General features: G+C 40.9%; 1 protein-coding gene across 5 annotated transcripts in view; it reads right to left on the bottom strand.

Annotated features, from left to right (window-relative positions):
• The window catches only part of Otud7a (OTU deubiquitinase 7A), a 289,376-nt gene that overhangs the window by 128,287 nt on the left and 146,199 nt on the right, over window positions 1–14,890 (bottom strand). For all 5 annotated transcript variants that reach the window (XR_004123087.1, XM_031386860.1, XM_031386864.1 and 2 more), the window contains exon 2: window positions 2,550–2,679. The gene's annotated coding sequence lies outside the window, so the exon portion shown is untranslated. The remainder of the gene's footprint in view (window positions 1–2,549; window positions 2,680–14,890) is intronic.

Below are 14,890 nucleotides of genomic sequence, written 5' to 3'. Positions count from 1 at the left end.
CAGTACCTTGGAAGCAAAACTTGGCAATGTGTATGCATTTATCAGGTTATACTGGTTTTGAAGACATGGAGGGGTCACGGAGAGCAGCTGGGCCTTGGTACTCTGAGGCCGAGCTGGAGTCTCTGAAGAGAGAACAATGAAAGTATAGCCTCAGTGGCAGTACAGGCCCTGGGATTGAAGTAGTCATGGAGGGAAGTTGAGGCTTGGTATTCTGTGGCACAGCCAGAGTCCCTGAAAAATGCCCAGGAGAAGGCAGAACCTGGTTGCAGTGGTGACCACACATCTAAGAGAAGCCAGTACCATGGACACCTGCCACAGATAGCAAGTGTGTAATGGAGCTGACCTGAGCCCCTGAGATAAGCTGTGTGTGCTGCAGATGGCAGAGCCAGGGAAGTGGCTTTGGCCAGGTAGGCCTTTTGGAGCCCAGGGGATCGAGGGTGGGTCCCAGATGTGAAACACTGAACTGTTTGGTTTGGTTTTGCTTTGGTTAAAACTGACATCTAGTTATTACTGGTGACTGAAAAGCCATGGGGCAGTAGATGAGGGAGACCTGGGAATAGAAGAAGGAATCGAGGTGACCAAGTAGGTTGGAACGAAGCAGGTTGGCAGGTGCATCTCCACCTCCCTGGGGCACTGCAGTGACAAACACTTCCTGCTGTGGTGACTATGCTTCTAAGTGTCCACGAAGATCAAAGGGGCTGCTGTACTTTTGCCAAGGGTTGTTCTAACGTTCTTAGCAGGAGGGTGGCACTGAGTCTGAACTCTGTCCATCCTCCGTGTTCCTCATAATAACGCATAGCCAGTGCTCAGTGAAGACAGACCACAGCTCCCCCCATACCACAGGCCTCTGTAGCCTCACTTAGTCTAAGGACATGATGAAGGCTGAGTTGATCTAGGTTTTTTGGTAGTGTGTGACAGACAAGAGGCACACACCACAGTCTATCTCACCCCTTCTCTTGACCATAAAATGCATTCTGCTGTGCAGTGATCTCATAAGCATGGAAAATATGAGACAGGAGAGGATGTGTGAAATCCAGACTAATGGATCATTTAAAAGCCCCTGTATGATTGTAGGGGGTTTGCTAAAGCTATCCAGTGAAAACCAACCACAGAAGACAATAGCCACAGGGTCTCATTTTGCCAAACTTACTAACTGCAAGAAATAAAAAAGGTAATTTATAAAGGGGATGTTTGATAGAAAACATTTTAGGAAAATATCACATTGCCATCTCTTATCAGGTCAAATGACATAGTGTACCCCGATGGGCTGTTCAGGTACACCCAGAAGCTTGTCTGAATCTAAGGAGAAGGAAAGAACCCAGTCAATTTGTATCAGAGGCAGTCGGCAATGTAAGTGGCTTAGATGTTTCAAAAGCATCAACACAATGGAAATAGAGATATAGTGTAGTGGGCAAAGCATGGCCGAGCATGCCTATGTCCCTGGTTGTGATTCCAGCCCTGCAACAGAAAACAAAAACCACATATACACAACCAGACTTGTTCCTGGCCATGGGAGTAGCTCAGCTGTACACTAGTATTGAAAAGGCCCTAAGCTGAATCTCTGGGGCTCAAACAAACAAGAAGAAAACCTGCAATGAAAGAAGGGTATGTGTGGCTAATATTTTCCTGTGTCAGCATAGCAACTGACAAAAACAAGGCAGAAAAAACTGGCCGAAATGCAATCAGCTTTAACACATATCAGACAGGGAAAAAACAGTGGAGACAAGTATTCTCCAGACAACCGAGGGCATTTGAGTTGGGACAAAATTGAGTTTGGGCACTGCTCTGTCCAAAGCTTGCTTTCACGTTTCTGATACAGTCTGAACACACAGGCGCCTATTATAATCTCTCTTTGTTTAACCAGTCTCTCTGGGTAAAGACTTTATGAGTTTTCACTGTCCTATTCTTTAGATTTTTCTGTATATTTGAAAGGGAAATGAAAGCATTCATTCCAAGAGTTATAAGATGAAAAGCCACAGCTCATATGGGCTGGACAGAAACTGTGGTTCTGGACAAACAGGTTTTAAGACACGGCCCATTTTTTTTTTTTTTTGGCTCTTAATCACATCACTCTTTTTTGTTGTTGTTGTTGTTTTGTTTTGTTTTGTTTTGTTTTTTTGTTTGTTTTTCAAGACAGGGTTTCTCTGTGTAGCCTTGGCTGTCCTGGAACTCACTCTGTAGACCAGGCTGGCCTCAAACTCAGAAATCCACCTGCCTCTGCCTCCCAAGTGCTGGGATTAAAGGCGGGCACCACCGCAGCCTGGCCACATCACTCTTAATACCCACAAAACGAGTCACAGCCCCAACACCAGTCTGCACAAGTGTGCAGACTGTCAGTCACAGGTCAGATTCTTCTCAAGGCTGATGCAGTTCTCCATTCAAATTCCACTACAGTGTCAAGGACATTTCTGGCTTCCTTACCACTGCACTCCTGTCAAGGCTAGCACGCTGCATGGGGCTTCACCTGATCTGGTGATCTGCTCTTCAGAGTCTGAGGTCTTTTGAAGCAGCCCCCTCACCCGCCACCAGAAACCCAGCATGGAACTTACTTTTCAGACTCCTCACTCTCTGGAGATGAGTGGCACTCAGGCATTTGGGTCAGCATGGCACCGCCTCTGATGGAAATTGCCCATTGTTGCCACAGGGGAGGAACGAGAGCCCAGACAGCTCCTGAGGACTCTGGAAAAGTAAGGATAGAGAATGTTTAGTGTTTCAAAAGTGAAGATTAAATATCTTAATGATGCAATATACACTCGATGACAAATGCCACTTCCAACATGGTGGGGTGGTCACTCTGTTATCAAAGTGCAGCCCTGACCCAGGAACCATTCCTCCTCTTTAAAAATAAAGTACTCTGAATATTATTTGACTATTATTTAAAATAATCTATACCTATGTGTTTGTACCTGAGTGCTAGATATGTTCATGAGAGTGAGGATGCAGAAGCCAAAGGCATTGGATACCTTGGAGCTGGAGTTACAGGTGGTTGATGTGCTGCCTGATGTGCATGCTGGGAACAAAAGCAGTGTGCACCTTTGACCCCCGAGGCATCTTTTCAGTCCCCCAGGAATCACTTAATCATTTTAAGCTTCTTGGCCCTGATATTAATCATTTTAGGACATGAATATGTTTCAGAATTTTTGCTAATTGAGCATGAATAACTTACATAATTTCTCTTAATGTTCTTTTCATTAGGGGCCAACTTTGAGTAATTCTCTGTAAACTGCATGTGTAGGCAATACATTTTTAGAGTTCTTTAATAAAAATAAGAAGAATAAAATAGAGGTTAAGTGCAAGAGGCTGAGACTCAATAGTTAGAAAATAGTCTTGAAAACTGAGAGGCTTTTACATCTAAGTTCTGAACATTAAAAGTCTCTAGTAAATGAAACAGTGTGGTTTGCAGTAAAGACACATGGTCCATTGAGAGAGCATGGAACCTGGACGTCTAACTGCCACTTACATGGCCCATGATTTTTAGTGAAAGTGTCAAGACAACTCAATGAGGAAGAGACAGCCTTTTGCTACAGGAAAAATTAGGTATCAACATGCAAAAGATGAGGTTAGGTCCTTACTTAGTAGCATACCTATATTCAAGGCCTAAAATAAATAATAATGATAATCATCATCATCATCAAATCACCATCACCATCATCTCAGAGGGAAAGCCTGGGGAAAAGCATTATAGCATTGATTTTTGACAGCTGTTACTCCGTATGGCAGAAAAGACAGGCCGATGTGAGTGACACAAACTGCTCTCATGAAAACTACTATGAAGATAGTGGAGTAGAAGCCACACACTGGCATAATATTTACAAAATATAGAGCAGACTAAAAAATAGCACCCATTTTGTTCATGAGTAACCTTCGCAAGGTAAGTCACTTCTTCCCTATCCCATCCTGTCTGCTCTGGCCTGTAGTTGTCCCACACCCACAGCCTAGCTCCACACCTGTAGCCAAGAACCAGGTTGTTTGGGAGCCACGTGTGCCTGGTGAGCTGCTTACTCCCTTTTCCACCCTTCACCCCACCTGTTGCAATCTTCAAACCACCAGCTTAGCTTTAGACCCCTTGACCTACAAACCCACTTTCTTTGGGGGTTATGTCTGACTGGTAAGATACTCCATTCTTCTCTGACCTTCCCTTCTGACTGCTGCTACTTCTGCATCCAGAAGCAAAGCTCAAGACCTAAGTTTGGGAGCCATCATTCCCTGGTCTGAGTAAGTAGCTTATAAACTATCTTTACCTGGCTTAGCCCAGGTTTTTCATCTCTTGCACTTGCCAAATATAAGGCATGCAGATTGTCTTATAAGACCTACAAACAAATAACTCCACATGCCCAGGTCAAATCCCAAAAACCAAACCGACATGAATGACCAAAATTTGTCTCCCATCAAATTCACTAGTCCTATAGAAGTGTTCTCCAATGAGAATTACCTAGAGGACACAGAATTTAAAAGAACAATCATAGACTTTATGAAATAAATCAAGGAATGTAATGAAGACATGACCAAAGACTTCACTGAATATCAAGAGAATAACAATAAACACCAGAATGATAGTCAAGTAGAATACTAATACAGACTTAAATGGAGTGACAAATGTAATTCAGGGTTTGAAAGATAAATTCAACAAAGAGATTGAAGGAAAAAAAATCTCAGTTAGAAAATTCAGAGAAAAGGCCAAGAAGAAAGAAAAAAAGCAGAGGACAGACTATCAGGACTTGAAGATAAAGTAAAGGATCTGGACCAAACTGGCAAAGAATATAAAAACACAGGAAGGGGGCGTGAAGGAAATGAGGGATGCCATCTGACGATCAAACCTTCAAATTACAGGCATAGATGAGGAAGAAGAAGCCCTAGCTAAGGACATACACCAGATCTTCAAGAAGATTATATACAAGAGGTAAACAGAACCCCAACTAGATGAGACTAGAAAAAAACCCCCTCACAGCATATCATAGTCAAACATCTAAACATACAGAACAAAGAAAAAAACTCTGGAGGTTGACAGAGAAAAAACACAAGTCACATATAAAGGAAAATCCATCAGAATCTCAGCTGATTTTTGATTGGAAACTCCAATAGCCAGAAAAACCAGGATTAATGCACTCTACGTTCCAAAAGACCACTACTGCCAATCTAGACTACTGTATCCAGTAAAACCATGTGCCATAGTTGGAGGAGAAAGAAACAAAATCCAGGTGTAAAGAAAAAAAAATCAAATCCACCACTACGCCTACCACCTACAACAACAACAACAACAACAACAACAGACACCCCACTATGCAGAGTTACTGCAAGCAATGTTTAGAACCAAAGAAAGGAAAAAGCTCAACCAAGGGACTCTAGAAAGAAAACAAAGCTATTCTCAGGAGTGGTACTGCTGGGTCCTCAGGTAGTACTATGTCCAATTTTCTGAGGAACTGCCAAAATGATTTCCAGAGTAGTTGCACCAGCTTGCAATCCCACCAGCAATGGAGGAGTGTTCCTCTTCTCCGAATCCTTACCAGCATCTGCTATCACCTGGAATTTTGATCTTAGCCATTCTGACTGGCGTGAGGGGGGCCTTGTTTGAGGAGGGGCCCTTGGCCCTGTGAAGGCTCTATGCCCCAGTGTAGGGGAATGCCAGGGCCAGGAAGCAGGAGTGGGTGGGTGGGTGAGCAGGGGGGGAGGGGAGGAGAAAGGGGGTTTTCTGAGGGGAAAGGGGATAATATTTGAAATGTAAATAAAGAAAATATATAATTCAAAAAAAAAAGAAAAAAGGGCAAAAAAAAGAGAGAAAGAAAACAAAGCTACAATTAATAAACTTCAATACAACCCAAATTGACTGTAATCTACATATACCTTTCAATAATAACTATACATATCAAAAGCCTTACTTATCCAATAAAAAGATACAGGCTAGCTGAATGGATTAAGAAACAAATCTTTTCCTGTTGTCTGTAAGAAAGTCATCTTAGCTTTAAAGTAAAGGATGAAAAAAAGTATCCCAAGCAAATGGGATCAGGAATCAAGCAGCAGGACATAGATATAAACTCAAACTAATCAGAAAAGACAAAGAGGGCAGTTCATTCTGATCAAAGGAACAAGTAACCAAATCCACGTTACTTCCATAAACATATGTGCATCAAACTGTGGTGCACCTAACTGTATATACAGCATCCTAATGGAATAAAAATCATGGATGAACACAAACACAATAAGAGGTAATTTCAAATACCCCTCTTTATTCAAAAGACAGCTTATCAGACAAAAAAAATTAAACTAAACCTCAGAATTATACCAAATGGACATGGTAGATATCTACAGAACAACCCACTCAAATACAACACCCACACACACACACACCCACACACACACACACACGAACAAAAGAACAACAAAACAAAACCAAACAAAACCAAACCCCATGCATTCTACCCCACAGCACAGGAAGTCTCTCTAAAACAGACCACTTGCTGGGACACAAAATAAACCTTAGCAAATACAGAAAACTGAAATAATTCCAGGTACCCTATATGGCCAGTATACAATAAAACTTAAATAAAATTGACACCAAATAAAACTCCAGTAAGTGTATAAACCCATGGTAATTAAACAACTTATTACAGAACAATGAAGGGCCAAAGAAGAAATCAAGAAAGAAATAAAAATATTCCTGATACTAAATGAAAATTAAAGCATAACCCCACCCCAGGGAACATTAGAAGCAGTTCTAAGAGGGAAGTTTATAGCCCCAAATGCCTACATAAAAAAATCAGATAGAGCACAAGTAAATAACTTGATACTACTTGAGAAAGAATTTGGAAAGATAAGAACAAACCAAATCCAAACCCAGTCAATGGCAAAAACTAATTAAAATTGAGCAGAAATCACTGGGCAGTGGTGGTGCACGCCTTTAATCCCAGCACTTGGGAGGCAGAGGCAAGTGAATTTCTGAGTTCAAGGCCAGCCTGGTCTACAGAGTGAGTTCCCTGACATCCAGGGCTACACAAGGAACTCTGTCTCAAAAAAACAAACAAACAAAAAAATTGAGCAGAAATCAATGAAATAGAAGCAAAGAAAATAATTCACAGAATTTAAGAGCTAATTCTTTGAGAAGATAAACAAAATTGAAAGACTCTTGGCGCATTTAACAAGGAAAGAGATGATACAAACTAACATAATGTTTGGGATGGGAAGAAAGAAAGAAAAGAAGGAAGGAAGGAAGGGAGGAAGGGAAGAAGGAAGGGAGGAAGGGAGGAAGGAAGGAAGGAAGGAAGGAGGGAGGGAAGGAAGGAAGGAAGGAAGGAAGGAAGGAGGGAGGGAAGGAAGGAAGGAAGGAAGGAAGGAAGGAGGGAAAGAAGGAAGAAAGGAAGGAAGGAAGAAAGGAGGGAAGGAAGAAAGGAAGGAAGGAAGGAAGAAAGGAAGGAAGGAAGGAAGAAAGGAAGGAAGAAAGGAAGGAAGAACAGGGAAACACAACAGATACCAAAGAAATATATGATTATAACGGAATGCTTAAAAAACCCCTGTATTCCATTAAGTTGGGAAATCTAAATAAAAATGGATGAATCAGTTGATTCTTCCAAACTATCAAAGTTAGACTAAGAAGAGACAAACAATCGAAATGGAGCCACAATGAGGAGGAGCTTGAAATAGTAATAAAAAGCATTCCAGCTAAAAAATTTCATGCCTAGATGGGTTCACATAAGAGTTCTACCAGGCTTTCAAAAAAGAACTTCAGTGAATTCTTCTTTTCAAAAAATAGAAATAGAAGAGTCACTCTTGAACTTGTTTTATGAAGGCTGTATTACTTTAGTACCCAAAGTAGGTAAAGATATAACAAACAAAACAACAGACCAGTATTCTTAATGAACACAGATGCAAAATCTTTAATAAAACACCTAGCAAGCCAAATATAGATCATCCACCAGGATCGAGTTAGCTTTATCCAAAAAAATGTAATGATGTTTTAACATACATAAGCCAATAAATATAACAAATTGTATATATGGACTTGAAGATAAAAATCGTGATCATCTCAATAAGATGTAGAAAAAGCTTTTGACAAAATCAAACCTGCATTCATGACAAAGTCCTAAACAGAGTAGACTGAAAGGAATATACTATAACCTAATAAAGGTACATATGACAATCACATAGCCAACATTTGCAGTAAGTTTAGAAAAATCTCAAAATAGTCCCATTAAAATAAAAAATGAGACAGGGCTGTCTACCATCCTCACTCCTTTTAAAATATTGTACTCAAAGCACTAGAGAAGGCAATAGGAAAGAGAAGGAAATTAAACAGGTGCAAATAGGAAAAGAAGTCAAATTATCTCTAATTTGTAGATAATATTATATGTAAGAAATTCCAAAATGGCAGGATACAAAAGTACCCAACAAAAGTCGGCAGCCTTACTTTACACCAGCACTTTGCTAGACAGGCACAATCCCTAAGTGGACACATAATGGTATGCTTACACACGCACGTTAAGTGTAGTTCTCACCTCTCATCAAAGATATTTCTCTTTACAGTGAGTGGAGACCATTACAGAAAACCACAGGTAGATAGAACACAGAGATCAAGAGACTCTGGGGGATCCAGTGCTGGTGGATCCAGTTGTAGCATGCATGTACAGCTCAGAAAACAGAATTGTTTCTCCCAGAAATGGCTATATAAACAAGACCTGGACAACGACAGGGTGGCTGAAGAAGGAAGGTTGCTTCAGTCACCTTCTCTCATCCCCTGTCAGGACAGACATACGGAGGATGACTTTCTCTCTTACACATACTAATAGCCTTAGGGCAAGTGGGTTTCCAGGCATTGGACTAAGTTTGTTCATTGGCCTCTCAGGTTGCCTCTGGATTAGTATGACCCAGGCATCTTATATTCTGGCCAGGTGCCCACTTCCCAGGAGGCTAGGGATGCTGGGACTCACTTTTGTTCTGGTTCTCAAATGGAATCCAAACCTGTAATGTGTGCTGGACTAAGTTTTCAGGAAATCTAAATTCAGAAAAAAAGCTAATGGCTTCTGGAAATAAAGAGTAGGTTCACTTCACACCGAAAGATGCTGGGAGTCCAGAGTGCATCTGGGATGAATTATGTAGAGACCCAGAAAGCTGAAGCACTTTTCAAAATTCCATGTCCCTAAAGAGAAGCCCGAAAACTTGTTATCGATTTTAAAAGAAGTTTGGACCTGGAGGAAAATGAGCATGGGGCTAGAACGAGGAAAGGTTATCAGCCAGCATCTAAGGAAGGATGATGGGTGTACTTCAGTCCTAGGAAGAATAAGGGTTACAAAACTCAAATAGCCTGTTAGCCAGGGATATAGCTCAGTGCTTGCCTAGCCTGGGGGAAGTCCTAGTTCCATGCCTAGCACTGAAACAAAACAGAACCAGTCATGAAGACCTGGGCTCACGTCTAAAGAGCAGCTTGGCTGGTTGTGATAGGCACACCCTGAAGCCACTGCCCCTCAGGAGACGGGAGCTGTCTCTCTCAATGCTGTAAGGTTAACAGGAGGCTCAGAAATGTGACTGGGGCTGTGAGCACAGTGGGCCATCCAGGAGTTTTGGTGAAAGCAGACTTTAACCTTAGTGCTTACGTTACAGTTTGCCTTTTCTCCGGCTCATATATTCTACACCGGTCCATTCATGTCCTGGAGGCCCCTGCAGATCTGCTCTATACACCTCTCTGTTACCATGAGATTTGGGCCATTTCAAGGGTCCCAGTGAGAAAGACAAGGGGCAGGGGCCTGAAAATGCTTTAGGGACCTATAGAATTCACTGTCCTAAGGTAACATTATTATTATTTTTTTTTTTAGCTTGTCTCTTTTTTTATTGATTTAAGTTTTATTGCATTATGATGAGAAAAGATAAATAATTTCAATTTATCTGAATTTGTTAACTCTTAAAAACATATATTAAGTAAACAGAATTACATCACATTCTTCTTTCCCTTTTGTACCCCAACTCCTCCCAGAGACCCCCTTCAATACCTGCCATACCTTTTGGGGTTTTTTAAATCATATTCTTTAAAATTTATAAAATATTCTAACAGTAAAGTGAATATTATAAAAGTTGTTTTATATAAAACAACAATCAATTGAACAGTCTTATATAGATGCTTGTCTACAGCAATACTGAAAATACAAGCATTTGTTTCAATATAAATTTGAAATAATTCCAAACATAGTAACTGTATGATATTTTAAAATAATACATCACTACTAGTATTTTTTTTCACATTTTCTTTTACTACTAGTATTTTTTAAATGAACATAAATAAAGACTTTTGTTTGTTTTGTTTTTAGTAGAGCTGAAAATCTTGGCTCTTACTGTGATATAAATCCAAAATAAGAACAATTTTTAGACATTGGAAATCATTGTAGTAAGGCTGTACTTAAATGGCCCTCACATCACCAAAGGATTGGTGGGATTGGAAGGATAGCTTAGCTTCATAGTAGCTAAGCTAAGAGTTGACAGTTGTGCTGCACCAAGGAATGAATTGTAGGCATGATTTTTGGATACAGATTTCCTGCAATGGTCAAAGCTATTTGATTTGAGTGATTGTTTTCATTCTCAGCCCACAGGGAACAGGTTACAGAACTAACTAGTACCCTCAGAGATACCAGGGACTAAAACTCCAACCAAAGAGTACACATGGGGGGAGGGGACTCATGGCTCTAGCAGCATGCTTATAGCAGAGGATGGCCAAGCTGGTCATCAATGGGAGGAGAGACCCTTGGCCCTGTGAAGGTTTTATGCCCCAGTGTAGGGGAATGCCAGGGCCAGTAAGCAGGGAGGTGGGGTGGGATGGTGAGCAGGGGAGTGGGGAGGGAACAGGGGATTGTTTTAGTTTTTGTTTTTTGTTTTTTATTTTTATTTTTTTCTTATTTTCTTTTTCTTTTTTTGAAGGGGAACCTGGGAAAGGAGATACTGTAAATAAGAAAACATCTAATATAAAAAAAAGAAATAGTGTGTGTATTAACATGATCTATCCATGAAGTCATTCACCAACTGTTTCAATGAAGCATGGTTCTGCTTGGAGGGTGGCACAGACATTAGGTGAGGGTAAGAATCTGGTTCATTGGCTGTGATGATTTTGAAAAGCATCATCTCAGAAAAAGAGTAACTTATAAAGTCCTCTTCTTCAAACTTGATAAAATAGTTACAAATGTTAAGCAAAGCACTCAGTCTCACTCTTTGTTGTTTTCTTACAAGCCACCTCCCAAGTTAATTGTCTATGTCTCCATTGGGAATATAAATACTTTTGAAATATGTAAGCTGTTCTGAAAACCATAGTATAGTGTAAAAACATAAAATAAACAATCCTCCTAATAGGGAAGCTGAGATAGGAGAAGCATGATTTCAAGACCATTATGTGGTACACAGCAAGACACTCAGGTACAAACAAGCATAAAGTGTATATGGATTGTACAATATTGTACTATTTCTCCAATTACCAAATTAGAGAGATCACTGGATGATAACCAACAAATTTCTAATTCCTCATATTTTTTAATTTCAATCAATTTGAATATGTTAGTAATATTAATTTTCATATTAAGAGATATTATGGAAAAGTCATTGTTACTTCCTGTTGTTTTTGTTGTTAGAGGTGGAATTAGGTTTGTGTGGGTTTGTTGAGATTGCTTTCTTGCTTCTTCTAGGGTATAGTTTTGCTCCTTATGCTGTTATTTTTCATCTATTATCCTCTGTAGGGCTGGATTTGTGGAAAGATAGTGAAAAAATTTAGTTTTGCCATGGAACATCTTGTTTCTCCATCTATGGTAATTGAGAGTTTTGCTGGGTATAGTAGCCTGGATATATAAGCCTAAGAGAACATTTGTGTTCTCTTAGGGTCTGTATGACATATGCCCAGGATCTTCTAGCTCTCATAGTCTCTGGTGAAAAGTCTGGTGTAATTCTGATAGGCCTTCCTTTATATGTTACTTGAAATTTTTCCCTTATTGATTTTAAAATCTTTCTCTGCTTACTGCATTTGGTGTTTGATTATTATGTGACGGGAGGAATTTCTTTTCTGGTCCAGTCTATTTGAAGTTCTATAGGTTTCTTGTATGTTCATAGGCATCTCTTTCTTTAGGTTAGGGAAGTTTTCTTCTATAATTTTGTTGAAGATATTTACTGGTTGTTTAAGTTGGGAGTCTTCACTCTCTTCTATACCTATTATCCTTAGGTTTGGTCTTCTCAGTGCATCCTGGATTTCCTGGGTGTTTTGGATTAGGACTTTTTTTGCTTTTAGCATTTTCTTTGACTGTTGTGTCAATGTTTTCTATGGTATCTTCTGCACCTGGGATTCTCTCTTCTATCTCTTGTATTCTGTTGGTGATGCTTGCATCTATGGTTCCTGACTTCTTTCCTAGGATTTCTATCTCCAGAGTTGTCTCACTTTGTGATTTCTTTATTGTTTCTATTTCCATTTTTAGATCCTGGATGGTTTTGTTCATTTCCTTCACTTATTTGTGTTTTCCTGTAGTTCTTTAAGGGATTTTTTGTGTTTCCTTTTGTTTACCTGTGTTTTCCTGTATTTCTTTGAGGGTGCTATTTATGTCCTCTTAAAGTCCTCTATCATCATCATGAGAAGTGGTTTTGGATCTGAATCTTGCTTTTCCTGTTTGATGGTGTGTCCAGGACTTGCTATGGTGGGAGAACTGGGCTCTGATGATGCTAAGTAGTCTTGGTTTCTGTTGCTTATATTCTTATGCTTGCCTCCTGCCATCTGGTTATCTCTAGTTCTACCTGCCCTTGCTTAATCTGACTGGAGCCTGTCCTTCCTGTGATCCTGGTTGTGTCAGAACTCCTCAGAGTCAAGCTGTCTCTGTGATCCTGTGATTCTGGGATCCTGTGATCCTGGGCTTGATAGAATGCCTGGAAGTAGAGCTTCCTCTGGGTATTATGGGACTCGCTCCGGAGTTTACGCCTAAGGTCTTCTCAGGGCACCAGCCCAGACAGACTGGAAGGATCCCTTGCCACTGGGCTGATAGAGTTCCTATGTGTCTGGGTCCCACTGGTACCTGTTACTCCCTGTGTTGGAACAGATGTTGTGTCCTTATCACCTTTGATGCTATGATCCTGAGCATGTTAGAGTGCCTGGGAGTGGAGCTTCCTCTGGCTGTTGTGGGACTGGCTGCAGAGTTTGCTTCCAAGATCTGCTGAGGGTGCCAGCCCAGACAGATTGGAAGGAACCCTTGCCACTGGTCTGGCAGAGATCCTGTGTGCCTGGGTCCTTCTGGTCCCAGTTATTCCTGGTGTTGGGATAGATATTGTGTCCTCCTCACCTCTGATCCTATGATCCTGGGTGTGTTAGCGCATCTGGGAGTGGAACTTCCTCTGGGTATTATGGGACTTGCTCCGGAGTTTGAGCCCAAGGTCTATTCAGGGTACCAGCCCAGACAGACTGGAAGGAACCCTTGCCACTGGTCTGGCCACTATTCTTTTTTTAATTGGATATTATTTATTTACATTTCAAATATTATTCCCTTTTCCAGTTTCCCCTCCAGAAACCCCCAACCCCATCCCACCTCCCCCTGCTTGTATGAAGGTGCTCCCTAACCCACCCACCCACTCCTATCTCACCACTCTGGCATTCCCCTAAACTGGGACATTGAACCTTTACAAGGACCAAGGGCCTCTCCTCCCATTGATGCCAGGCAAGGCCATCCTCTGCTACATATGTGGCTGGAGCCATGGGTCCCTCCATGTGTACTCTTTGGTTGGTGGTTTAGTCCCTGGGAGGTCTGGGGGGGTCTGGCTGTTTGATATTGTTGTTCTTCCTAAGGGGTTGCAAATCTTTTCAGTTCCTTTGGTTCTTTCTCTAACTCCTCCATTGGTTCAGTCCAATGGTTGGCTGCTAGCATCCACCTCTGTATTTGTCAGGCTCTGGCAGAGCCTCTCAGGAGACAGCTATATCAGGCTCCTGTCAGCAAGTACTTCTTGGGATCCACAATAGTGTCTGGGTTTTGTGTCTGTATATGGGATGGATCCCCATGTGGGGCAGTCTCTGAATGGCCTTTCCTTCAGTCTCTGCTCCACACTTTGCTTCCGTATTTCTTCCCCTGAGTATTTTGTTCTCCCTTCTAAGAAGGACCAAAGCCTCCACACTGTGGTCTTCCTTCATCTTGAGCTTCATGTGGTCTGTGAATTGTATCTTGGGTATTCTGAGCTTTTGGGCTAATATCCACTTATAAGTGAGTGCACACAATGTGTATTCTTTTGTGACTAGGTTACCTCACTCAGGATGGTATTTTTTACTTCTATCCATTTGCCTAAGAATTTCATGAAATCATTGTTTTTGATAGCTGAGTAGTATTCCATTGTGTAATGTACCACATTTTCTGTATCCATTCCTCTGTTGAAGGACATCTGGGTTCTTTTCATTTTCTGGCTATTATAAATAAGGCTGCTATGAACATAGTGGAGTACGTGTCCTTGTTATATGTTAGAGCATCTTTTGGATATATGCCTAGGAGTTGTATAGCTGGGTCCTCAGGTAAGTACTATGTCTAATTTTCTGAGGAATTGCCAGACTGATTTCCAGAGTGGTTGTACCAGCTTGCAATCCCACCAACAATGGAGGAGTGTTCCTCTTTCTCCACATCCTGGCCAGCATCTACAGTCACCTGAGTTTTTGATCTTAGCTATTCTGACTGGTGTGGGGTGGAATCTCAAGGTTGTTTTGATTCGTATTTTCCTGGTGACTAAGGATTTTGAACATTTCTTTAGGAGCTTCTCAGCCATTCAATATTTCTCAGTTGAGAATTCTTTGTTTAACTCTGTACCCCAACTTTTAATAGGGTTATTTTGATTCTCTGGAGTCTAATTTCAGGTAACATTCTTCTTCTTCTTCTTCTTCTTCTTCTTCTTCTTCTTCTTCTTCTTCTTCTTCTTCTTC

This window comes from Mastomys coucha, unplaced genomic scaffold (genome assembly GCF_008632895.1).
Source record: "Mastomys coucha isolate ucsf_1 unplaced genomic scaffold, UCSF_Mcou_1 pScaffold21, whole genome shotgun sequence".
Taxonomy (NCBI): domain Eukaryota; kingdom Metazoa; phylum Chordata; class Mammalia; order Rodentia; family Muridae; genus Mastomys; species Mastomys coucha.
The sequence above is the reverse complement of the archived record's forward strand: the minus strand, read 5'-3'. Positions and strand labels throughout refer to the sequence as shown.